This window comes from Mycteria americana, chromosome 7 (genome assembly GCF_035582795.1).
Source record: "Mycteria americana isolate JAX WOST 10 ecotype Jacksonville Zoo and Gardens chromosome 7, USCA_MyAme_1.0, whole genome shotgun sequence".
NCBI lineage: Eukaryota > Metazoa > Chordata > Aves > Ciconiiformes > Ciconiidae > Mycteria > Mycteria americana.
In genome coordinates this window covers 22,926,936-22,953,286 of record NC_134371.1, presented here as the reverse complement: position 1 = coordinate 22,953,286, position 26,351 = coordinate 22,926,936, and the positions used below count along the sequence as shown (strand labels likewise).

The window sequence follows — 26,351 nt, the reverse complement described above, 5'->3', positions numbered from 1 at the left end:
TGACTTTGGGGCTGTTGATGGAGGCAGGACCAACAAGTTCATCCACTCCAACCCTCTGAGAAATTATGAGAATGCAAGATATGTAATTTGTTCCTTCTGATATTACATGGTCTTCATTCAGCCAAAATTACCGGGGGTTTTTTTTGGGTGAGGAAACACTGAAGGCAGAGTTAGACTCCACCTGCGTGGAGTAACATAACAGGCAGAGGGCTCACGTTGAGATGTTTCACCAGGAAATTTGAAACAGATCCTGTCGTGGAGAGTGATTTAATTATCTTGATGTCATTATGTAACACTGTTGTGGTTTAACCCAGCAGGCAGCTAAGCACCACACGGAGGTTCGCTCATTCCCCCCACCCCCAGTGGGATGGGGGAGAGAATCAGCAAGGGAGGGGGGGGAGGGGGAGTAAAATTCGTGGGTTGAGATAAAGACAGTTTAATAGGACAGAAAAGAAGGGAAAATAATAATAATGATAAAAGAATATACAAAACAAGTGATGCACAACGCAACTGCTCACCACCCACTGACCAATATCCAGCCAGTTTCCCAAGCAGCGGTCACCGCCCTCCAGCCAACTTCCCCCAGTTTCTATACTGGGCATGACATCATATAGTATGGAATAGCCCTTTGGCCAGTTTGGGTCAGCTGTCCTGGCTGTGCCCCCTCCCAGCTTCTCGCTGGCAGGGCATGAGAAACTGAAAAGTCCTTCACTAGTGTAAGCACTGCTCAACAACAACTAAAACCTCAGTGTGTTATCAACATTATTCTCATCCTAAATCCAAAACACAGCACTATACCAGCTACTAGGAAGAAAATTAACTCTATCCCAGCTGAAACCAGGACTGTATCCACCCCTTATTCTACACCATCTATGTCATGCCCAGGTTCTACCCTTTCCAATACATCCCAATTAATCACCACCACTTTCGCTGTCTTTTGATATATACACACAGATATCGTTCCCTATAAAATGTTCGCTTAGTTCATTTAGTCCATGACTTTGGGCTCCATCTGTCATAACAGTCCTTCAGGGCAGGAGAGATGGTGTGTGGTGTTGGATTGTTGCATGCTGAAGCCAGTTCTGGTTCCATCACCACTGTGCTTGTCCAGTTCTATCATCGCTGCACTTTGCTCAGTTTCATCGAAGTTCATTCTTCATTAATCTGGGTGATCCTTACTGAAATACCATTGAGATGGTATATAGCCACCATAGAAGTGATGACATACAGTATTACATAGCAATTAACATCATACAATTCAGTTCATTAGCCATTTTCAACCAAAATAAAATCCCCTTGAGGTACACATCAGACTTCCCCATCCTCCCGCATTACCCAACAAGTACACCCAGGTACTTGAGCAAAAGCAATCCCACAAATGGGTTTGCCTTTGCCTAAGGCAGGAGTAACCCAGACTGTCTTCCCCAGCATGTTTTTATGTGCACTACAGGGACCCTCTACAGTACGTAAAAGTTTTGATTGGGCGCGGCCAGCTCGATTGACAGATCCCCTAGTGTTGACTAACCAGGTGGCCTTTGCTAAATGTGTATCCCAATGCTTGAATGTCCCACCAACCATTGCTCGCAGTGTAGTCTTTAACAGTCCAGTGTATCATTCGATTTTCCCAGAGGCTGGTGCATGATAGGGGATGTGACATACCCACTCAATGCCATGATCTTTGGCCCAGGTGTCTATGAGGTTGTTTCAAAAATGAGTCCCATTGTCTGACTCAATTCTTTCTGGGGTGCTATGTTGCCATAAGACTTGCTTTTCAAGGCCCAGGATAGTGTTCCAGGCGGTGGCATGGGGCACAGGGTATGTTTCCAGCCATCCGGTGGCTGCTTCCACCACTGTAAGCACATAGTGCTTGCCTTGGCGAGTTTTTACTACAGAGGCTTTAACCACTTGGCTTAATTGCAGCACATGTTTCACATTCATGGATAACCTGTGCAATAGTGTCCATGGTCAAGTCCACCCCTCGATCACGAGCCCATCTGTATGTTGCATCTCTTCCTTGATGGCCTTGAGGTGTCATGGGCCCATCCAGCTATAAATAATTCACCCTCATGTTGCCAAGTCCAGATCCACCTGAGCCACTCCAGTCTTAGCAGCCTGATCCACCTGCTGGTTGTTTTGATGTTCTCCAGTGGCCCAACCCTTGGGTACGTGAGCATCTAAGTGACGTACTTTTACAGCCAGGTTCTCCACCCGGGCAGCAATATCTTGCCACAATGTGGCAGCCCAGATGGGTTTTTCTCTGCGCTGCCAATTGTTCTGCTTTCATTGCTGTAACCACCCCCACAGGGCATTTGCCACCATCCATGAATCAGTACGGAGATAAAGTACTGGCCACTTTTCTCATTCACCAATGTCTAAAGCCAGCTGGATGGCCTTCACCTCTGCAAACTGACTCGATTCTCCTCCTTCTTCAGCAGTTTCTGTGATTTGTATAGGACTCCATACAGCAGCCTTCCACCTCTGATGCTTTCCCACAAGGTGACAGGACCCATCAGTGAACAGGGCATATTGCTACTCATTGTCTGGCAGTTTATTATACAGTGAGGCCTCTTCAGCACGCGTCACCTCCTCCTCTGGTGATATTCCAAAATCTTTGCCTTCTGGCCAGTCCATAATTACTTCCAAGATTCCTGGGTGACTGGGGTTTCCTATTCAAGCCCGTTGTGTGATCAGTGCAACCCACTTACTCCACATAGTGTCAGTTGCATGATGTGTAGAGGGGAGGGACCCTCCCTTTCAACACTGAGCCCAGCACTGGCAGCGGGGGTGCCAGGAGGAGCTGTGCTTCAGTACCAACCACTTCCGAAGCAGCTCGAACCCCTTCATATGCTGCCAATATCTCTTCTTCAGTAGGAGTATAGCGGGCCTCAGATCCTCTGTATCCCCGACTCCAAACCCCTAAGGGCTGACCTCAAGTCTCCCCTGGTGCTTTCTGCCAGAGGCTCCAGGTAGGGCCATTCTCCCCAGCTGTGGTGTAGAGCACATTTTCTACATCTTGCCCTGCCCAGGCAGGCCCAAGGGCTACTGCATGAACTATCTCCTGTTTAATTTGTTCAAAGGCTTGTCGTTGCTCAGGGCCCCATTTGAAATCGTTCTTCTTCCGGGTCACTTGGTAGAGAGGGCTTACGATCAGACTGTAATTTGGAATATGCATTCTCCAAAAACCCACAACGCCTAAGAAAGCTTGTGTTTCCTTTTTGCTAGTTGGTAGAGACATGGCTGTTATTTTGTTGATCACATCCATCGGGATCTGATGACATCCATCTTGCCATTTTATGCCTAAAAACTGGATCTCCTGTGCAGGTCCCTTGACCTTATGGCCTTTTATGGGATGATTGTTATGGGAGATTAGTCTCATGACCAGTAATTTTATTATACCATAAGCCAGTGTTACACAGTGCAGCAAAATTATAACCTCGACTCAGCTCCCAGCAGCAATAAACAGCACAAGAGGGAACATGTACTGCAAGTAAGGTATTACATAGCACATCTTTGAGAGCAACTAAATCAACATTGAAACCAGTGACTATTAAACCAATATAATGAATGCTTATAACAAATTTGCCTTAACACTCTCTGGTCAGATCTGTCATGTCTCAACAAAATAAAAAATGAAGCCAAATCTGAAAATAGCAAAGTAATATTGTTCAGATATGGAACAATAAGGTATGAGCTGAAAATGAGTTTCCAAACAGCTTGTAAACTACATTATCTGAATGGAAAGTTAAGTCTGTATGGTAACCATCACTGGATTACAATAAAATGGCCTAAACCCTTAGAATTTGGGGGATATGATTTCACTTGTTAATTGCTTTTCCAACAAAGTGGTTCATGTTTAGTTGGAGTAAGCTGGACATTAATATTGATGGATAGCAATTAGGTGACTATGTAACACCTTGCAATTTTTCAATTCACATCAGAAACAACTGAGCCCTCTAATTCAACAGGTATATTTTCTTCTTTCTCTCCTTTCTTGACCTATTTTTTTTTTCAAATCCCAGTGCTTGCCGTATAAATAGTCAAGAGTAAATATGACAACATGAATTTGAGAGCAGTCTGAATCAGGGTAATAGCTGTAATTGGCATTAGATATGCTTCAACTGCTGAGGAAAAGATGGATTATTGCCATGAATAAACAGCAACCAAACTCTAACACAGCATCCCAGTGTTAATGTAATAAGCAGAAATTTAGCTTCTCACACTCATATTTGTTATACTCTCAATTTCCATACACCATAGTAGTAAGCCCAGCTTTTGAAGCAAAAGCAAGCCCAGCTGAAACATATTAGCATTAATGTACAAATTAACATTTTGTGCAACTACAAAAAGAACTACTAATCAAAGATGAAACATGTAACTTTGAACCGACTTTGTGTCGTGAAATAATACTGGCAATCAGAATTTACAGATAAGCTATTGAAATAATGTTCCTTCAAATGATGCAAATATATTGTTTGTATGGGATGGAAGTTATGGGAAGAGGAATATATAGTATAATTAGAAAAAACAGTGGAGCAGAACAGAATAGTCTACTGACAAATCTGTAGGCTGGGAAGTACACACCAGAGAAACTTTTGGATTATGGAGCAGTAACACCAAGATCTCTGCAGCACAATCGCCTATTCTCAAGAAATAAGATTAAGAATATTAATTTGCTCAAATGCATAGTTAATAAAATAACTGATGCCTCTAGTGAAATCTTCCAGGTAGATCCTTCACAGAGTAACAGAATCAGCTAACTTCCATTTTCCTCTAGTAAGGAGAATCATTCAGATAATAAACATTAACTTAAAATTAAGATAAAATAAGTAAGATAACAGTACATATTTTGAATAGCTTGTGAATGACTCAATATTTAACATTAACATTAAAAATAGAATGCTTAACTATTAATTACGCTTTCTCTACCATCCTACAACATTTTAGCCATATGGTTTCAACAGCTTGGACCGGTACAGGTAGCTATGTGCAACAGAGGGCATCCATGTTCAGTGCTTCATGGTGAGGTGTCATGCTCAAATTAAGTTTATTTTTAGAAAATTAGATTCCAATTATAAAATTTCACCTGAAGCTTGGCTTGTAAAGCCTTGTAACATAGGTGCAACTTTTAAATATTTCTAAACAATACCTCCTATAAAATGTACTGAATTTTAAACACAATGGAGGGAATTTACTGAACTCCAATACCTTCCAAAACTTTTCACTTCAGATATTTCAAAATACAGTTTAAAAATCTACATTTACTTTTGAAGTGAAGTCCTCTCCTGGATCATTCCCAATACAGCAAGCTAAGTCCACAAAAAAGATGACGATGTGAGGAATATTTTAACTCTTAAAGAAACTTATGTTATAACTTTACCAGTTTGTGGCAAACTTTTGAAAAACACCATAGATGTTCATGGTGGAGGGACAGGCAGTCCAAGTATATTGATGAATAAGTATACATCTCACCCTCTTTTCAGACTTGAAAGGAATTGTTCCATTATTTTTTTCCTCTGGCAAGTCAATGGAGAGAACTGAAAAGCTCAGAATTAATTATTTCTTTCCTACCATGTAAGTGCTAAATTAGGAAGTACACATCATCCTGAGAAGCAGAGAAACATAATTTAATGATGGTTCTCTGAAGAGAAGTTTCTTAATGAGGAAGTGAGCACAGAAACTGAGCTGCTGCTCAAATTGTGAATGAAATACTAGATTTCATTTTTATTGTATATCGTCTTTATTGATGGCTGTCCACAACCAGGTGCTGACTTCAACTTTTCTAATCTCATCACAGCAGGAGAAAATAATCATAACCTAGCCATAACTTCTTTTTTTACTCAGCAATCAGTCATGGAAAAAAAACCTGTCATTCAGTTTCTTCAGTTAAGTTAATAAAATAGAGCTTTTTCCTTTTTCAGGCAGTACAGATGATCAGAAAGAGACCAATAATAAAGAAAATGCCCTCAACAAAATGGGGCTGGAGAAATTCTGTTCCCAATTGCTGACAAACTACAGATTAAATTGGTCATTTCATACCAAAAGCCTCCAGTAATAAAGTATTTTTCAGTACTTTATTTGAAAGCTATTAAAAAAAAGTTAAATGGACAAGGCATATGGAATGATATAAAATTAATGCTGATTTTTAAATGACGTTCCATTAATTTGATAGTTTTCTGTGAATTACTGGGTTTTATCCTGTTTTGGGTTTTGCTTGTTTTTTTCCCCCCCAGGCTGATCTTTTCTTTTGCAAGCAACCAAATGTGAGAAGATGCTCCGAATGGCACTTGGTTGCTATGATAGTTTTCAGCACAGTGCTAGCTTAACGCAGAAAGTGGTTTCTACATTGCTAGATATTCTAACAACTCTCCTCTTGGAAATCTTACCCTTTGGGTTCTGGGAGCAATCCAGGCTGAACTGCCCAAAAGGCACAGGCCACAAACCAGCTGACTCAACTCATGAAATCCCACGATATCTTAATGTTAGATGATGTCTGTCTGGAAAAGAAGAAGCTACCTGTGAAACCAGGTAGCCACATTTACATACCATTTTTATGGTTATGTAATACATTTTAAAATGTATTACACTAGATATTAATAAGTACTCAATGCAGGTAATTATTTCTGCTCTGCTTTCAGAAGGTAACTATAGGTTCTATAGCAGTGCTTTCCCAGGTTATTAATATTAGCAAGATAAAGATGATTACGTAGACATCTCTCCTTCCATGCCAAACTCCCCATTTCATCTCTGTTTTGTTAAATACAGCATTTGATTACCTAAAAAAGTAATTATCAAAAGTGTCACAGGCATGCTAAAAATAATTTCTCAGCACACAATACATAGGTAGGTAGGTTAATTTGCCTAGTCAAGATCTTGCCTGCTTTTTGTCTTGAGTACAGAGCTACTTAATTTGAAATGCGTGTTTTCTTCCCTTCCATTGTAGGTTTCACCCGAAAAATTGTGTCACAGTTGCATTTATAATAAAGATAGGCATGAAACTTTGTACATCTTTAATTAGCTCTCCTTCCAGATTCAGTTGGTTAAAAAGCATGAGGAAAATCTGAATGTGTCTTGGTCTGACTTTGGCTGAACAGTATCAGTGCTTTTAGAGCAACAGAAGTTTCACCCCTCAGAGTGGCAGCTTGGCTGAGCTTGTGTACACGCTTCCACACATCCATAATGATTCCCATTGATACTCTGCAAGCAGCCAGATCAAACACAGCATTTGTTTTACTCTTCCAATACAAACACTCACTGCTAACTTCATAGAATCACAGAAATAATAGAATCATTAAGGTTGGAAAAGACCTGTAAGATCATCTAGTCCAACCATCAACCCAACACCTCCATCCTCCATGCCTACTAATACCATGTCTCGAAGTGCCACGTCTACATGTCTTTTAAATACCTGCAGGGATGGTGACTCCACCACTTCCCTGGGCAGCCTGTTCCAATGCTTGACCACCCTTTCAGTAAAGAAATTTTTCCTAATATCCAATCTAAACCTCCCCTGATGCAACTTGAGGCCATTTCCTCTCATCCTATCTCATCCTGGGAGAAAAGACCGACCCCCACCTCTCTACAACCTCCTTTCAGGGAGTTGTAGAGAGCAATAAGGTCTCCCCTCAGCCTCTGCTTCTCCAGGCTAAACAACCCCAGTTCCCTCAGCCGCTCCTCATAAGACTTCTGCTCTAGACCCTTCACCAGCTTCGTTGCCCTTCTCTGGACACGCTCCAGCACCTCAATGTCCCTCTTGTAGTGAGGGGCCCAAAACTGAACACAGTATTCGAGGTGAGGCCTCACCAGTGCCGAGTACAGGGGCACGATCACTTCCCTAGTCCTGCTGGCCATACTATTTTTGATACAAGCCAGGATGCTGTTGACCTTCTTGGCCACCTGGGCACACTGCTGGCTCATATTCAGCCGGCTGTCAACCAACACCCCCAGGTCCTTCTCTGCTGGGCAGCTTTCCAGCCACTCTTCCCCAAGCCTGTAGCATTGCATGGGGTTGCTGTGGCCCAAGTGCAGGACCCGGCACTTAGCCTTGTTGAACCTCATACAATTGGCCCCAGCCCATCGATCCAGCCTGTCCAGGTCCCTCTGCAGAGCCTTCCTCCCCTCAAGCAGATCAACACTCCCACACAACTTGGTGTCATCTGCAAACTTACTGAGGTCACACTCAATCCCCTCATCCAGATCATTGATAAAGATATTAAGCAAGACTGGCCCCAAAACAGCCCTGGGGAACACTGCTTGTGACCAGCCATCAACTGAATTTAACTCCGTTCACCACAACTCTCTGGGCTTGGCCATCCAGCCAGTTCTTTACCCAGTGAAGAGTACACCTGCCTAAGCCATGAGCCGCCAGCTTCTCTAGGAGAATGCTGTGGGAAACAGTGTCAAAGGCTTTACTAAAGTCTAGGTAGAAAACATATACAGCCTTTCCCTCATCCACTAGGTGGGTCACCTTGTCGTAGAAGGAGATCAGGTTGGTCAAGCAGGACCTGCCTTTCCTAAACCCATGCTGGCTGGGTCTGATCCCCTGGTTGGCCTGCACATCCCTGTTGAATGCACTCAAGATGAACCGCTCCATAATTTTCCCCAGTACCAAGGTCAGGCTGACAGGCCTGTAGTTCCCCGGATCCTTCTTCCAGCCCTTCTTGTAGATGGGCATCACATTGGCAAGCCTCCAGTCGTCTGGGACCTCCCCTGTTAACCAGGACTGCTGATAAATGATGAATAGTGGCTTGGCAAGCTCCTCCACCAGCAAGCTCCTCCACCAGCTCCCTCATTGCTCACAGGTGGATCCCATCCAGCCTCATAGACTTTTGAGTGTCCAGGTGCTGTAGCAGGTTGTTAACTGCTTCCTCCTAGATTATGGGGGGTTTATTCTGCTCTCTGTCCCTGTCTTCCAGCTCAGGGGGCTGACTACCCTGGGGATAACCGGTCTGACTATTAAAGGCTGAGGCAAAGAAGGCATTAAGTACCTCAGCCTTTTCCTCATCCTTGGTGGCAATGTTCCCTCCTGCATCCAGTAAAGGAGGGAGATTCTCCTTGGGTCTCTTTTTGTTGTTAATGTATTTGTAAAAACATTTTTTTATTATCTCTTACTACAGTGGCCACATGGAGTTCTAACTGGGCTTTTTTGCCTTTCTAATTTTCTCTCTGCATGACTTGATGAGATCCCTGTACTCTTCTTGAGTTGCCTGCCCCTTCTTCCAAAAGTGGTAAACTCTCCTTTTTTTTCCTGAGTCCCAGCAAAAGCTCCCTGTTCAGCCAGGCCAGTCGTCTTCCCAGCCGGTTCGTGTTACGGCACATGGGGACAGCCTGCTCCTGTGCCTTTAAGATTTCCTTCTTGAAGAATGCCCAGCCTTCCTGGACCCCTTTGCCCTTCAGGACTGTCTCCCAAGGGACTCTCTCAACCAGTGTCCTGAATAGGTCAAAGTCTACCCTCAAGAAGTCCATGGTAGTGGTTTTACTCCCCCCCCCTTACTTCACCACAAATCGAGAACTCTATCACATCATGGCTGCTAAGCCCAAGATGGCCTCCAACCACCACACCTCCCACCAGTCCTCCTCTGTTTGTAAACAGCAGGTCAAGCGAGGCCCCTCCCCTGGTAGGCTCACTTACCAGCTGTGTCAGGAAGTTATCTTCCACACATTCCAGGAACCTCCTAGACTGTTTCCTCTCTGCTGTGTTGTATTTCCAGCAGACATCCAGTAAGTTGAAGTCCCTCACAAGAACAAGGGCTAGCGATTGTGAGACTTCTCCCAGCTGCTTATGGAATGCTTCATCTGCCTCTTCATCCTGGTTGGGTGGTCTATAACAGACACCCAGCAGGATATCCACCTTGTTGGCCTTCCCCCTCATCCTTACTCATAAGCACTCGTCCTTATCATCATAATCACCGAGTTCTACACAATCGAAACACTCCCTAACATATAGAACCACCCCACCGCCTCTCCTTCCTTGCCTATCCCTTCTGAAAAGCTTATAGCCATCCATTGCAGCAATCCAGTCCTGAGAGTCATCCCACCACGTTTCTGTGATGGTGACTAAGTCATAGCTATCCTGCTGGACTATGGCTTCCAGCTCCTCCTGTTTGTTGCCCATGCTGCATGCATTGGTGTAGATGCAGTTGAGCTGGGCTATTGATTTCACTCCCAACATTGGCATGCCACCTTTAGGCTCCTCTCTAGTGAGCCTCACCTCTCTAGTGAGCCACAGACCCTTCCCCCTTGGAACCTAGTTTAAAGCCCTCTTGATGAGCCCTGCCAACTCATGAGCGAGAATCCTTTTCCCCCTTTGAGATAGCTGAACTCCATCTGTTGCCAGCAGGCCCAGTGCTGTGTAAGAGTCCCCATGATCAAAAAAACCAAAATTCCACTGATGGCACCAGCCTCTGAGCCACGTGTTGAGCAGGTGAGTTTCCCTGTTCCTTTCAGTATTCTTCCCTGCCACTGATAGGATTGAGGAAAACACTACCTGTGCTCCAGATCCCTCAACCTATCAGCCCAGTGCCCTGAAGTCCCTTTTGATCGCTTTTGGACTTCTCTCCGCAACCTCATCATTGCCTACCTGCACAACCAATAGCGGGTAATAATCAGAGGACCATACCAGACCAGGGGGTTTCCTAGTAACGTCTCTAACCCGGGCCCCAGGGAGACAGCAGATTTCCCTGTGGGATGGGTCTGGTCGGCATATTGGGCCCTCTGTTCCCCTCAGAAGGGAATCGCCTACAACAATTACCCTCCTTTTTTTCTTAACAGAGGCAGTCATAATACGTGGGGCTGGCTGGCTTACCCTAGGCAACCCCCTGGATGGACCTTCACCTACATCCTCATTTGCCTGGCCCTCAAGTTCCAGAGCCCCATATCTGTTGTGTAAGGGCAACTGGGAAGGTGAGGGAGGCCGGGGGGGGGGGGGGGGGGGGGTCTGCCTGCGCCCTGAGCAGGGGAGTTTCCATTCCTCCTCCCGTCTCCTAGGTCCCCTCCTTCTGCGTGGTGGCAAGAGGGTAGGGGATCCTCTGCTTCTTGTGGAGCCTCCATCTGCTGCCTTGGTCTCAGGGATGGTAGTGTGCAGCTCCACCAATCTATCTCCCTCTCATGCTCCCTGATACTCCATAACCTTTCCACTTCCTCTTTCAGCTCTGCCACCAGGCTGAGCACATCATCCACCTGGTCACACCGAAAACAGTTGTTGCCTCTGCTGCCCTCCGGTACGAGTGACAGGCTCATGCACGCCCTGCAGCCGGAGACCTGGACAGCTGTATGGTTGTGTGGGAGCTCCGCCTGCGTCGCCACATTCCTTCTGGCGATGGCTTTCAGGCGAGTGGAAACCATAGCTAGGTGCTCTCCTGGGAGGGCGATGGCCACTAGTTGAGTGACCCTTCAGAGCCAGGAGGGGGACCGCCGCTGCCCACTCGAACTGCCGCGCCACGGCCCGGGCGCCGCGCTCCAGGCCGCAGCTCTTGTCTGTGAGGGGGTTTCGCCGCCATCGCTCTTGTCCCCGCCCAGGCTGAGCCAGAGCTGCCCGTCAGGAGCCGCCTCCTTCCCGCCTTGGCGGGGCTGGGGCACCCTCCCTCTCCCGGCGCTTCTGCCCTCGCGGTTTTGCCGCCGTAGGAAGGGTCCCCCGGCGCGATCCTTCGCTCCGGAGCCCTTCTCCTCGGTGGCTTCGCTGAAATGGCGGGTTCGGTCGGTTTTCATGGTGCGTGCCAGACATACACCAACCAGGGAAACGACACAAGCCCCTTAAATTCCTGTATTAACGTGACGGCATGATGTGTTTGCTTGAACTCCCCATAAACCAAACAAAGCAACCTAACGCATGTCCAGCTACAATTCCTGGCAAAAGTACGAGACAAGGACAAAACATGATTGTGCTGTGCTGGAAAACTGGAATCAAAGACTTTTCTTTCTGGTTTTGTTTGAGAAAGAGAGGTTAAAAAGATGTATTTGCTCTACTAGATTGCCTAGGTAATTGTCCTTGTCCAATCCCACGTTAAAAATTTATGCAGAAATGTAAGAGCTACTAATTATAAACCCCTGAATAATTAGATTCAAGAAAATGAACCGATTGATGCTTAAGTAGGTTTAACAGGTAAAGCAGACATTCTGAATCATTTGGCTGATTAAGAATGCATCCAAAGAAGAATAAACCCCAGTTCAAAATATTCAAACACCTTCAAACTGTTGCCTGGCAGGGACCCAGCAACACTATGCACTGGATGGTTAACCAGTACATTTTTTTTTATGTACATCTAATTCTCAGTTGTTGATGAAATATTCTTCCTTTAAAACCACACATAGCAACAGCTGTTGTGAAGCAGATACTATCAAATTCAGAGCTGTTTAAATGCCAACTGCCATACATAGTACTTGAAAAATAACTCATGAACTTTCGCATTACCCCAGTGAAATCAGTACTAATATCCCCTTTCTCAGTTCCAACAGTGGAAGAGAATGTTGGCACAAACCAATTAACTATGTCTGGAGGAAAGTGAGGGTGTGGATCCTCACCCTTACTGCCTGAGAGTCAGTTTAAAAAACAGCAGAAGCAAGGCTGGTAGCTGACGGAACAGCCAGAAGAGATGGCAGAAAGAGTATTTGTTTCGTTACTGGGAGGGCTTGCCTGTGGGACTGGTGCACCTTCTGGAAATTGGTTGGTTCCTAGCATCTGTTAGGAAAGCACTGGCCAGTACAACCAGAACACTACAAGTTCCAGTTGTTCCTTTTGGATGTGAAGTGCAATCCATGTGTGTGTCACCTGCAGACACAAAGGGCAGGAGTCCACCTGAGCCTAGAAGGGCAGGCCCGTGGAAAAATATCCTTCACTTGCAGGGGCAAGAATATCCAAAGGAATGAGGTGGCTTGCATCTCCTTTGGCAGTCAAAATGGGCACGTGCCTCTTTTCAGCAGGGGTTTGGGGTTGGCTTTCAAGTCTACTCTGAAGCTTAAATTCACACCTCTGAAGTAAGACACCTGACATGCTCTAGGCTGAATTTGCTTTCAGATTAGGTTACTGCAATGTACTGTAGAAAAGGTGTTGATACCTTCTTGTCAAATGTTACACATGGTGTCAATAGGTCATTTCTTAGGTTGAGAATTTTTCTGGGAGGAAATTAAATTGATATTCAGTTGTCTACTCTGGCTGTTAAGAATGAAAAAAAGATTAGGGTGTTAATTTTAACCTAAAAATACTAAATGGCCTGAAAGCTACCTACTTCTACTGTTATAACTGAAGATGTTAACACTATTAGGGTGGTAATTTTAACCTAAAAATACTAAGTGACCTGAAAGCTTCCTACTTCTATTATAAGTGAAGACGTTAGCACTTGAGTCCACGCACACAAAATGAGGATGAAAACAGATTTTTCTTAATCAATTATTAGCTTTTTCACTTCTTCCATTGATCTAAAATAGTGCTCATTTATAAGCTTCTAGGCTGCTGAATCTATTTCCTTACTCTGGCCCTCTAGTGAGAGAGCAGAATGATTTGGCATATTTTCTTCAGCTGAATTACTAATTTATACATACACTGGGTAGAAGGTGGCTACAGGAATAGCATACTTTCAGTAGCAATTTTCAAAGACACCAAAGAGGAGCTTGAACTGATCCTTAAAAAAAGGCTTGTGCTAAAGAATGGGTGGGCCAACCAGTTCCAAAGAAATACATACACATAGAAGAAAATGGTCAGTCATTTACATGAGCATATTAAAGCAGGAAAGATTCTGATCTGTACAAAAGGGTCCATAAATTCTTGTACACAAAATAAGTTGGAGAAAACAAACAATTTTCATTGTACTACAACCCTGTTCTGCCTGGTTTTGTGTTAGCCAAGATTTTGCCTTACCCAAATATCTGTAATCTTTAGAAATATTCCAGGATAAGGCTTTTTCCATATAAGTGATTTATAGTATTTATACGCTAATTCACAAAACTGAACATAAATTTGAATAATAATTAAATAGCATTTCCACTATTAAACTATTGACTGTGGGCAGCAATTCACTTTTTACTTAGGATTCACCAGTTTTTACTTTGGAAATATTAATTTGGTAATTGAAGGACTTTTTTAATTACTGCAATAAAATATATTAAGCAATATCTATTGAATCGATAATTTAAAAAAAATAATTTAAACTCTGGTTCTAGATATGTGTACTCAGAGAGTCAAGTAAAGTCAGGTTTCAGTCCTCTATGGAGATTCACTGATCTAAGCCCTGGTACACTTCAGGAATCACAGAACCTCATGGGGAAATTGAAGTATGACTATATATAAGGAGATACTTGCACAGCAGTGATACAAACAGTCCAAGTTCCAGCACCTTGGCTGAATGAAGCACTTCAAGAATTTACACACTTCTGGTCAGGTTCACCACTGTTCCTTCCTTGGTTCTCCCAATGAGCCCTCTCAGGCCTTAGAGCAACCTGAGAAATAAAGGGAATATCCATTGAATGCAACCCACCCCCAGGCACTCATCCTCATTTTATCAGGCAAAACTGTGCTAATAATGCCAACAGGAACACTCCTGATAACTTTAATAAGGTCAGCATCTCACCCCAACATATACTTGCTTTAACAGCTGTCTGGTGGCAAATTATTTCTTGATATTTCTAGCATTTCTCCTGCTGTTTCTCTTCCAGAACTACTATGCAGTGTTCTGTACTGTTCACTTTACCTGCCTTGTTCCTGCCTTTTGTCAGATAAATGCTCTGGTTTTGCAGTACAGGAGGAGTCTGGAGCCTCAAAGTCTCCTAATCTTTAAAGAACAATTCATTCTGGACACCCTTCTCCTGTAAGTGACTAAACAGCTTTAGGGTTCAAACATGTATATATTAAGATGTCATTTTACCAGAGTGTTTCCCAATATTTACTATTTTGCAAATATTTCTGTCAGTAGCACCACCCTTGTTCAGCAAGGCAGTTAAACACACATTTATCTTAAACACAGCATACCCAGGTAGTGTTGAGTCTGTGTCTCAAACCTTTATAAGAGGCAAATACAAAAACAGCAACAGAAAAGACTGAACAGCTTGCACGTAACTGTCAGCTGAGATGTTTGTCCAGCTCTACTAGATTTCTGTTTTGATGGAGATCAGAGACTCAGGAGCTTGTCCTACAGACTTTGAGCAGACGGTCACAGTCAGCAGCCCAGCACAGCCACTGCCATACAGTGTTCTTCGTACACTCCTGGTGTAGCCTAACAGGAGCTGGTGGAAGGCCAGGACTTACGTAAAGTTGATAAGGGGGATTCAGACTGGAACACGGAATGTCTAAACAAGAATTACTGTCCTTGGGGGTAAAGCACATCCTGGAGAAATACGTAAGCTAATTAAGATGTTTTGGGATCCATCTGAAACAACTAGTAGAAGTGTCATAAGAAGCACCCTCACGTGAACTATCCTCATTATAATACTAAAAGTCACAGCCCCTGAGCTGGAGACCCCAGCCCAAGCAGAGACCCCTCACCTTTGAGCATGCGCAGAATATTAAAGTAGCACTGTAGCTTTAAGTTGAAATGAGAGATGTAGACCAATAGAAAACTGCTTGGTGTAATTACTTATGCATATGCATAACTAGACTATATAAATACTTTACCTGCATCACTCAACTTTGTGGAGCTACCACCTAGCACCCATCTCTGTGCAGACATGAAATAAAATACCTCTGCCCTATGTGCATATTGGCATCTTGCACATCGGGTAAACGACCTCACACTTGTGGGATAACATGGGGGGCAGTTCTCATTTCATACCCCATTGGCATCTTGCTACAGTATCTGCCTGAAGACAGGACACAACTATAACAAAAAGAGAAAATACATTAGCACATGATTTGGGCAAGGAATCATAATGCAAATTCTTAGAGGTCAGGAAGCAGAGCAAACCTAGAGAAGTGCACAACTTTCATTAAATTTATAATGCAGATAACAGTGTAGCACAGAAAAATCTGAGCTAACTTTAAACAAGGTATATAAATGGCTTTAGGTCTCTTTAAGCATTTTAAGAAGGTAAAGATGCCTTGAAATTAAAGCTCTTAAGCATCCACTGCAAGTTCTCCAAACCACTGTTTCCAGTTTTATCAGGTACAGAAAAAAATGTTAATGCATGCCAGATGAGAAATACTAGTTAAAATCAATCAAAAGACAGGTCTAAAGCAGACAAATCCATGGTGCCATTTCTCAGCTTTCAACTGAGATGGTCCACATAGTTTAGGTCTCCAAAAGGCCTGATGTTCTGTTTCCCCAAAACATTGGGTCTTGAAGTAAGTCCAAAGGATGCCACAGCTGACCCAGAATTCTCTTCATTAAGGCTTCTCTCAAAATCCCTAGGTTAGCAGACTGAGACAATACCTAAGCCAGATGAGAAATCCCTCTCATCTATTTAAAAAAAAAAAAAAAAAAGAGGTGAGGAGGGAAGCTTTCTACAATGTTCCTATCTCTCTACTGCTTGTCGGAAGTGCTGCTTCATTGTGAGATCTGAAGCACTGCTGGACTATTGCATTGCTTGCAACAGGGTACTGATTATCATCACTTTTGGGAGCCTTGGAGCACTTAGGGTCCTGCCATTCAGTCTCTACCACTTGGCTTGGACAATTTCTATACTGACTGTAAGAAATTGTCACACACTGTCATGCCAGCACATGGATCCGATTTCCACTTCAGGGAAATATTTTCTATGATGTAAAATGTGACCCAGAAGACATCAGTGTTTCCATTTTCTGGAACAGGTATCACTGAAGTTATGTTCCCTATATGGACACTGCTGAGGTGCCTCCTTCTATAACTCCATCACTCTCCTTTTTTGGCTTTAATAGCATGACTCCTGCAGCTATAATCTCATTGATTGCCCAGCTTACACTGGCAAAGACCAGCTAAACAAACAGCAGCATGGTTACCCAAATACAGTTGTGGTTTTTTTTTTCTTCCCCCCTACAGTTTCTTTAATCTGGTGTGAGCCATCTGAAATATTGTAGAACTTTGACCAAAAAAACCCAACATTAAGGTATATATAGTAACAATGTGAAAGCCTTGTGCAGAGGGGATAAATACATAGTCCCGAGACAAGACAACAAAACTTGCAGGGACATAGTACCTGTGTAAGCAAGCAGAAAACCATTTAGGTAGGCTTACTATAAATATCTCAAAGAGTAACTATCGTTTCAGAATAACTCCAAAATTACTATCATATTTGCAAATAAAATAAATCACAAAGCTTATGGCTGACTTCAGGCACTTACATTTTAATAAGCGCATGGCACACTGCCATGTTCAAATCTGTCTCTCTAAACATGGTTTCTACATGTAAATCAAAGGTGCATGAGGGTGCTGACTAGGTATTTTGAAAGTGTCATCCTTAGTGAATCCTTTACTGAATATTAACAGTTAAGTGTCTTTATTGTTGTTATAGTAGTTAACAAATTTTCTATATGTCATTAAACAAAATTCTTCACAGAAGCCAAAGATACATGTTTTTCTGAAGAAATCAGTAAGAGAAACTCAGGCTATATCTCTGTAGTATCCACCTGACAACCAGACCAGGGATGAAGCAACAGTCTGAAGTATTTCCTGACTGCAAGTTTTGAGCAATCACTAGAAATCTCTGGTTTAGCTAACTACGTATCCTGGCATTATCTAAACACGAGCCTGTCCCAGGAGAGGCTCAGTGCCATCTTAGCAGACCTCAGCAGCAACATGATGCCGATGGACTTCATCACAAGTTATGCGATGGACTTCATCACAAGTTATGCGATGGACTTCATCACAAGTTATGCGATGGACTTCATCACAAGTTATGCGATGGACTTCATCACAAGTTATGCGATGGACTTCATCACAAGTTATGCGATGGACTTCATCACAAGTTATGCGATGGACTTCCATGGGCAGGCACAGCTGTGATTTGCCCAATCACACAGGCAATAAATGGAAAGGATAACACACACTTCTAATATCTAGTTTAGAAGTGCCACACCTAAGCTATAATGTATATCTATGCATCAGCACCTGTCTAAACCATATGGATGTGAGGCAAGTTGGCATAGGCATACTCTCTCAGGCTCATCATCAAAAGGCTGCTCAGTTGTGAGCAGTGTATCAAGCAGCTGCCCAACTGTCCAAATTGGAGTGTATATAAAACCTGCAGTTTTAATGACTACCAAAAGTCTTGTCACAGTTATTTCCCTATTCCTTTCCTCCCTTCGCTATTTACTCCAAAACATTTAGGAAAGAAATTAAGGTATTAAGTATTATAGATTATATATTTACTAAATACACATAACTTAAAATGAAGGCGTAGATCTGAAAACAGCTGACTTCAACTAGACTTATGCATGCTTCCTCCGTGGCAACTTGTAGGGGTTACTCAGATACTTGTATCATATGGTTTGGCTCTGTTCATAGTTCTCACTTCCCTGGAGATGGGGGACACACAAAATTTGATGATCAAATGCATTGAAAGTACCATTTAAAAAAAAAAAAAAAAACGGGCAGTGCTCTGAGGGTATCATAAAAGAAAGCTCCTAAAGCGAAGTAGCTATTGCTGCAGCTTTCAGAACAAGAATTTGCTGCTTCTGTTTTTTGGATTCTCAGAGGACAGTACACTGCTTTAGTTCTTGAATGTCAACAAAAGAAAAACCAAAATTATTATATAAAAGCCTGCAGAATGGATACACATGATCATTAAAGTGTTTAGTTTTTCAAAGTGGGGCTTTTTAAAGATGCCAATTTAAGAAACTAAACTCTGCAACCTGTTATTGCACAGAGCACTGAAATGGAACAGGGAGGAACTGAAGCACGAACAGGGAGGCTGCTGAAGGTGACCTTAAGGAAAACTGGAAAGGACTGAATCACTAAGCAGGGAACCTCATTATCAGTGCATTTCTTCATGCTGTATCAGGCACATTTTCAACACACTACTGAACAAGTCCACCACAGGAAAATTATGGTAGAGAAACACACAATTACTTGGTAAATAACCACATTTTCTAAGTAATCACATGCCAATAGCAATACCATGAACATAGCTGGCTCCTTCCAGCCTGTTGCAGGCAACTGACCTATTTATTTCTTAAAGGGGAATAGGAGAGGCAAACACTTCAGTTTGATGCAGAGGCAAAGTCACTTTCTAAGATGAGGGAAAAAGCAACAGGGACATTGTGTAACGACATTATTTTTTATGTTTGCTCTGCTTTCCTATGATCTCAGCTGACAGCATGAGTAGTCTGGCAGCATTTGAACAAAGCAGAATTCCAGAAAATGAAATGCAGAAATTGAGGTGCATCAGACTAGCCAGTCTATGGATGTTACACTGGGTGACAAAGCAGTGCTCTCAGATATATCTACAATGGTGCACATCCAAGCCTAGATTTCAACTCCAAATTTAATCCATCACTGACACTGGAACTTTCAAAGGAGCAAGCACTTCTCTCATTGTATGCTTTCAGTTCTTCTCTTCTGGGGATTCTCATGTGCAACTGGGATACTTTACAGAGCTGTAAGAGTATAAAGATGTCTTCAAGTTGAAAAGTAATATGTTACACCATTTTAAATTTCCCTTTATATCAAAAAAAGGAATAATGTTAGTCAGCATTAATAATTCCTCCATTAAGAACATGTTTCATTAGTGAGACTGGATGTCTCATCATTTGCTGTATTTTAAAAACCATTTAAGGACAAAGTGGGAAGACAGTTACAAAAATCACAGCAGATTGAGTTCTTCAGGAGACAGGCTTTCTATTTATTCCTTCAGTGACCAGCTAAATGGATCCTCAGTCATTGCCATGGTACAAATTATAATACCCACTGCAGAAAGACGAAGTATTACTTATTCCCTGGTTTGAGTCCTAGCTTACTATATATTGTTAGAAATGTCTCTTTCACTGTGGAAATCTTAATATTTACTTTTTTCCCCCTATTATTTCTATACAAAATTAGAGAGCTGAGCCCACATCTAGTATGGCTGGTATATATAAACTTACTGACCATGATTTGTAGATGGACAGAATATTTTTTAGCATAAATCCAGTGAGGTTATGAGAACTTACGCATAAGTTGCATGGGGAATCAGAAAACAGAAGTCAGAATCCCTCTTGTGACAACAATAACCATGATGAACTTGTTCTTACCACACTATTTGCATGTTCATTATATACTACTGATCTCTATTCATATGTACCTTTCTGTGGTGTGAAAGGACTAACAGGACATGTATACTGAAAATTTGCCTAATGCTTTGATGAATCCAGCTGGAAACCATAATAGCTTTTAAGTAATCTATAATGTGCTATCATTGAGGAAATCAGAGGGCAAATTTATCTCTTCCTCATGCAGTTGAGAAGGGGATTCTTGGAGATAAACTAGTTTATGTTCAACCAGTCCCAAAAGAACTACAGGTATGTATTTCTGTAAGAAGGATTGCTGTGGTACTGTTTCTATACAGTGTGATTTTCTTAATAGCAAGTCTGATTCTGGAATATTCTTCAAATGCATAAAAACATGCAAACAAATGTGGACTCCTCCTCTCAAATGATAGCATAGCTGCCTTTCAGACAGTAAGGCAGGCTATTTTTGATGGAACATTAGCTCATCTGTGAGTCTTAGGGAAAGAGGTGCAAACGTGCTAAATTTCCAGTCCAAGACTGATACATGACACTATACACTCAGCCATTCACAGGCATCACGTTTCCTCTTTTCTCCTTGAAAACATATGCAGGGCTGCTGTTTTCAGATTAGCACTGCTATTTTGTTTCCGTGACTTTGCAAAAGCTTCTCATTTTCAACTGTGGGAACCAAAGCAATAATTTGTTTGCAGATTTTTGCGTAACAAGTGCTTTCTGCATTATTTCAGCTGTTACTCAAGATTAATCATTGTTAAACCAGATGAACATTTAGGGAAATTTCCCCTAGTCTAATGAAGATGGGCAGAAATTTGGGGCAGGGGGTGGGATGACAAAAAAAAAAAAAAGAGGCAACTCCTTGATACCCACTGCTTTTTCCGACTAAATGCTCAAAAAGCAGTTAAGGAATCAAGTTACCATTAAAACCAATAAACTACAAACTTCAAAAACAAAGTTTCTTCTGGTGAAAGACATTTGTTGTTATCATACCAACGGCACCATCTTACTTATGCATGCACTTACTGTAACATTCAGCTCCATGGGATAGCTACTGGAGTAGTAAATCTTATAGCCCTAAGTAACCTGTAGACACATCTATACATCCAGTGTTATCCAGTTGCAATTCACAGTGATGCAAGTTTTCTTTGTGAGCAGCAGAGCTAATTAAGTTTCTTTTCATATACATTGATCTCCCATGACTGATAGAGAGCTTTAACTGAAGCAAGCTTTGGCTGAGATCTCACTCCTTGGTGGCTTCTCTGGTGCCTAGTAATGTGCAAACTCAAGCTGTGGTGTTCCCCTCTGTAAGGGCACTTCACTGAGATTCTTTGCCCAAACACCATCTATTTTGAAGAAACTTGTTTGACCATAAGTTTTACTGTTGCCTCAGACAAATTTGACTCAAATTAGCCAACAGGGAAAGACACAGATTGGTAGAGGTAATTTGAGACACACAGGACAGACACTGTCAAGGATAATGGGAATTCACTCATCTTTTTTCCTTTAGAAGCCAGGCTAAAACCAGCAGAAAGCAGAACAATTCCTCTAGCATAATGGACAACAATGTCCAACATGCACTATTTCATTTTCTCGTGATTTGCTCTCAGCAAAATACTGTCAGCTTTACTGCGTCAGTCAGTTCTACAACAAAATGAGCACCAATATCCAGACATTAGTCAGTGGCTCTATACAACAAAGTCCCATGCTTTCCAAGATACCACTTGTAACATTGATTACTATTAACACACACTCTTTTCCAATTATTTGTCAGATTAAAAGGTTGTCTGCCTCTGTTTAGACAAGAATATTGGTGGCTTTATCATCACTTCCCTGACATAACTGTTATTCAGGCCCATGAAATGTACATTTATACAGTTTACTATTTGTGTTGCTGAAACCAGTGCCTCTGTACATACCTAAATATAAGGATACTGCTTGACGATAAATGATCTTTTTTTAATCCAGCTGCTCAAGTGAGCCTTATGCTTTGATTGCACAGACACTTCCCTCTTTACCAGCGAATAAGGAAGACTTACACACGGGTACCTGGAACAAGAATGTCCCAGGAGGGATGTCTATGGCTATCTGACATATCATCTGGCAAGTTCTGAAGGCAAGAAAATGAAACCCTTTAAGGGTTTGATTTTTCTCCCTTCCAAGGTCACGATGTGCTTGGTATTTGTCAGCTGCAATAAAAAAAAAAAGAAGTAAAAACATCCGATGGAGGGAGCATACAGTTCATGCACTACAAAGAAGTACTGCTGTATCACTCACCATTTACCTTGTAAGCTGGGCCTAGTAACAAAGTGGCCAGTTCGAGTTCTTTAATACGCCGTTTAATGTTTAAACTCAATGCTAGTCATCAACCAATGGAGACCAGATATCCCTTCCTAGTCTGCAAAGATCATATGAAATAAAGCAAAATCTTAATCCTCACAGACACTTCTGCCCTAAATTCCTAACCCTTACTCAAACCTAATGCCAGCCACTGATAAAGCTATGTCACCAGTACTGAAGGAAAACAAGGACAGGGACCCCTCTGACTCCAGCTGTTGCTCTTAATCTCTGAGCCAAATAGAACTGAGCAAAAAGTAGCCAAAGTTTTCAGTCCTTTTCTGAAACTAACTTTCAATCAACCTTAGTTGGAAATAAAAGCATGTTGCCACTCCTTTCAAAGATGAACAGTGCTGGAGACCAGCCCTCATCCTGGGTCTCCAAGCCCATCTGACCAGGCTAATTGTTCCTTCACTTCTAAAAGCCAAACCCTAACCCAAACCCTACCCATCCACATTCCCAGGTGATTGACATCTATAGTGAAACTATGATGTAAGGCATAGGCTTAATACCCTGGCTTATTCTACACTAGAGGAACACAAAAGATTCAACTGCAACCTAGGAGATTCTACCCTTTTTTCCTAAAATCTAACCCTTCCAGTAGCCCTATCAACTACCCAGACAACCAATATCTCCCTGAAATTCAATGTAGGCCTGGCACCACCCCCTAAATTTAGGGAAGAGCATAATCCAGTAGAACTGAAGTTCTTAAAAATGCTTTTGCAGAAAAAAAACCCCAGCCCTGACCAAACTACAGACCTAACTCAAAATGTAAGGTAGGACCTACCATGGCATCATCTACTCATCCTAGCACAGAACTCTGTGCACAGTCTAGCCAGAATCCTGTGCCATGTATCTCTACGCTGTGAAACTGCAACCACAACAACAAAAAGCCAGCTAACACCAGAGGTAAAGTTAAGTGTAAGTTATGGGTACATGCTGGTACAGACAAGTTAAAAGTCTTTGAGACAGAGAATACAACACAGGCTGCAGATTTTCAGTTCTTTTCTGAAAGCCCATTCTAAGCTCCAGCTTTAAATCTAAGCAAAGACATTATCCAGGATACACATTCATGAAAGAATGCACACAGAAATGAAACATTCTGACTTTTCCCTGCAAAAATGCTCTCTGTGTGATGCACTGTCATTCCAAAGATAAACTCCCATTCAGTTCAGGAGTTTTCAGTCTGTACAAATATATTTTTCTTGGCTAAGACAATGCACAAGCTTTGTAAGTGGAAATGAATGTAGGTAATTCTAAAGAGTAAGATGCTACAGTTAATTTAACATAAAAAACTTGAAAATGGTGCCAAACTTCTCAATCACTAGAAATCCAGAGAATTAAAAAAAATATATTATGTTAATTAGATAACATATGCCCTTAGTTTTAGCATAATCCTCTTTCATCACCATCCACTGCAGTATTGTCAAACAGAACAGTTTTGAAGTAGCACCATCTGTGTTATCAGCAGGGAAAAAGCCATTTGCAAGTTTTCACAGCCCCTTAATAGACCCACTCTGCTCTTGACCTTGACACTTTAGTATATGTCACCATCCTAAACTTGGCTTATATCAGTTTTGGATTATGCTTCAAATTGCATTCAGTTAACTAAAATTTCAAGTGTGTTATCTTTCAATTTTAAGTGATTGTGCTTCAGCACAAGATATATCAGATATTCTGTAAAAATCTTTGCTTGGCACAAGCAAACAACTCCCAGAAAACAAGGCTGCCTGAAGAAAGGACTAATTAAGAAACCAGAGAACGAACTGTCCACATAGCTCTCTTTTGAAGGAGCACTGCTTCCTTACAAATCTTTGCATAACAGAACTAAGCTATACTGTACACCTTCACAAGACTGAACACCTATACACATGTTAAAAGGGCTACAATGGAAAGATCTGTACCTGCACTAACTTGTTATGTTACCATAACAATTTCAGCAGAGGTTCCCATTTTGTGATCAGAAGCCACTTGGTGCCTAGAGAGAACAGACAGTCCATGACACTGAATCTCTTGGTAGTATCTACCCATCAAGGGAGAGCTGAAGACCAGGCTAAACACTCTCCTATGTAAGCAACTGCAGTGGAGCAGATTCACTGGGAGGTCCCAACAGGACAATTCTTACAATGCAAGCCACACTATTAAACAATTTGAAACTGCCTGCACTAGCACAATCTGAGGCTGTCATGCTAACTTGTTATAAATGACAAGGACAGCGGATAAATTTACCTTTAAGTACAGCATGCATTAGTATGTTACCTGGAGGCAGACTCCATATCTGGCAAATATTACAGCACAGATTTAAAATAAAAAGCGTTAAGGGTACAAAGGGGTTTGGTGCAAAGCCTACAGCTATTTCTGCCTTACATTGTCTTCCAAGGCTGCACCAGGGAGACACTTGGCAAAACAGAAAGCCAAGAGAACAGAAGAGAGACAAGTCTAATGTATTGCTTATAGAGCATTTTGTGAACTTACAGGAAAATGCCCTCCCTCCCCAAGCATTAGATGTTATATTTACCTGATAACATACCTATTAATATCCTGTCCCTGACTTAGCTTCTACTGTCCTTTGGATTTTTTTAAGACCATAATCAATACTTGGCTGCATTTTACAATAAAACATGCAGTTTACAAAATAAAATTATTGTATTTATCTCTGCAGTGATTTCTGAACTTTTTAAAGCATGTTTTATTTTCTGGATTTTCAAACTGGCTTCTTCTATACAGATGGCATTTACAAAGAAAAATTAAGAGTAGCAATAAACTCCACAAGCCTATATCTGAGCTATGACAAACAAGAATTGAACTGATAGAGTAACTCAATATTTTCACCCACTTACTTGGTTCTCAACTGAAACAAAAGATTTCCAAGTGCCACAAGTGTCTGAGCCTGACCTGGAAGATTGCTTTGTGCTGTGCATGTGCAAATTTTATGTTAGTTGTCTTAACGGTGTGAAATTTTGCCCTTAAGAATTAGCATCCATGGAAACAATCTAGGGATTGTGCTGGCTTTGCAGTTGGGAGGCAGGCAAACAGATGGGACACAGTTATGTAGTAAGAAGAATGGAAGATAAGATTGTCATTCTGCATTACAAATTTAGATGTTTCTGTCAGTTTAAATCACAACTCAGTATGGGGAGTATGTTCACAGCAGCTTATCAGGGATACAGTTACGTGAGTACTACTCACACTGATAGGAAATGCCTTGTTGTATTTGTAGCTACTTTTGAACAGTTACTGACCCACATGATGGATTCTAGCACAAAGACAGAATCCCTGAGCCATATGGTGGTACTGTTCACAATACTATTTCATTAGTCACCATCCAGGAAGGAGCACCAGCTCAGGGAAACAGATGCTACAAGCTGGAACAGTGGTAAGAAAATGCCAGGCACTGTGTAGGTCACCAGAAGTGACACCATCTTATAGGCACATTTCTGTAACTTTATCTTGGCTTCTTGACTGTCCTTACTCTTATTTATTCCTAGAGCAAATACAGTATCTGAGCTGCAGTATGAGAACCTTGGGAGAGCAAATATAACAGCTCTGACTCAAGAATTATTTTACTGCAGCTCCTCTAAAAATTATTTTTAGTCTTTCTTAAGCCTTCTGAAGAGTGGTTAAATGGGCACTTACTGCATGGTGCACAGACTGTATAATATCCACTGTACAGAGACTTTTTGATTCATTCACCAGCTTGTTAGATATTGACATGACCACTGCAATGGAAAGGTTGTCATGGAGATGCAGAGGAAGAAGATGGCAGTTAAACTCTGACAAGTGACATGAAAGGATCCAAAGGGAATTTGTCTCATCTTTTGCATATACTAGATTGCTGTCCTCTCTTCTCAGGTTACGCTTTCAGTGTTTTTAGTGAGTACATCTACACATCCATGCTGAT

At 42.0% G+C, this 26,351-nt stretch overlaps 1 protein-coding gene across 3 annotated transcripts in view; it reads right to left on the bottom strand.

Annotated features, from left to right (window-relative positions):
* Positions 1 to 4,559: 4,559 nt before the first annotated feature.
* Positions 4,560 to 26,351, bottom strand: part of SLC25A36 (solute carrier family 25 member 36) — a 76,336-nt gene continuing 54,544 nt past the window's right edge. The window contains exons 8-11 of one of the 3 annotated variants that reach the window (XR_012776467.1): positions 14,287 to 14,427; positions 13,050 to 13,143; positions 6,384 to 6,494; positions 4,560 to 4,770 (exon numbers count right to left, since the gene is read on the bottom strand). The gene's annotated coding sequence lies outside the window, so the exon portion shown is untranslated. Of the gene's footprint in view, positions 4,771 to 6,383; positions 6,495 to 13,049; positions 13,148 to 14,286; positions 14,428 to 26,351 lie in introns of all 3 variants that reach the window. The other 2 variants (XR_012776468.1, XR_012776469.1) reach the window with 2 other exon arrangements.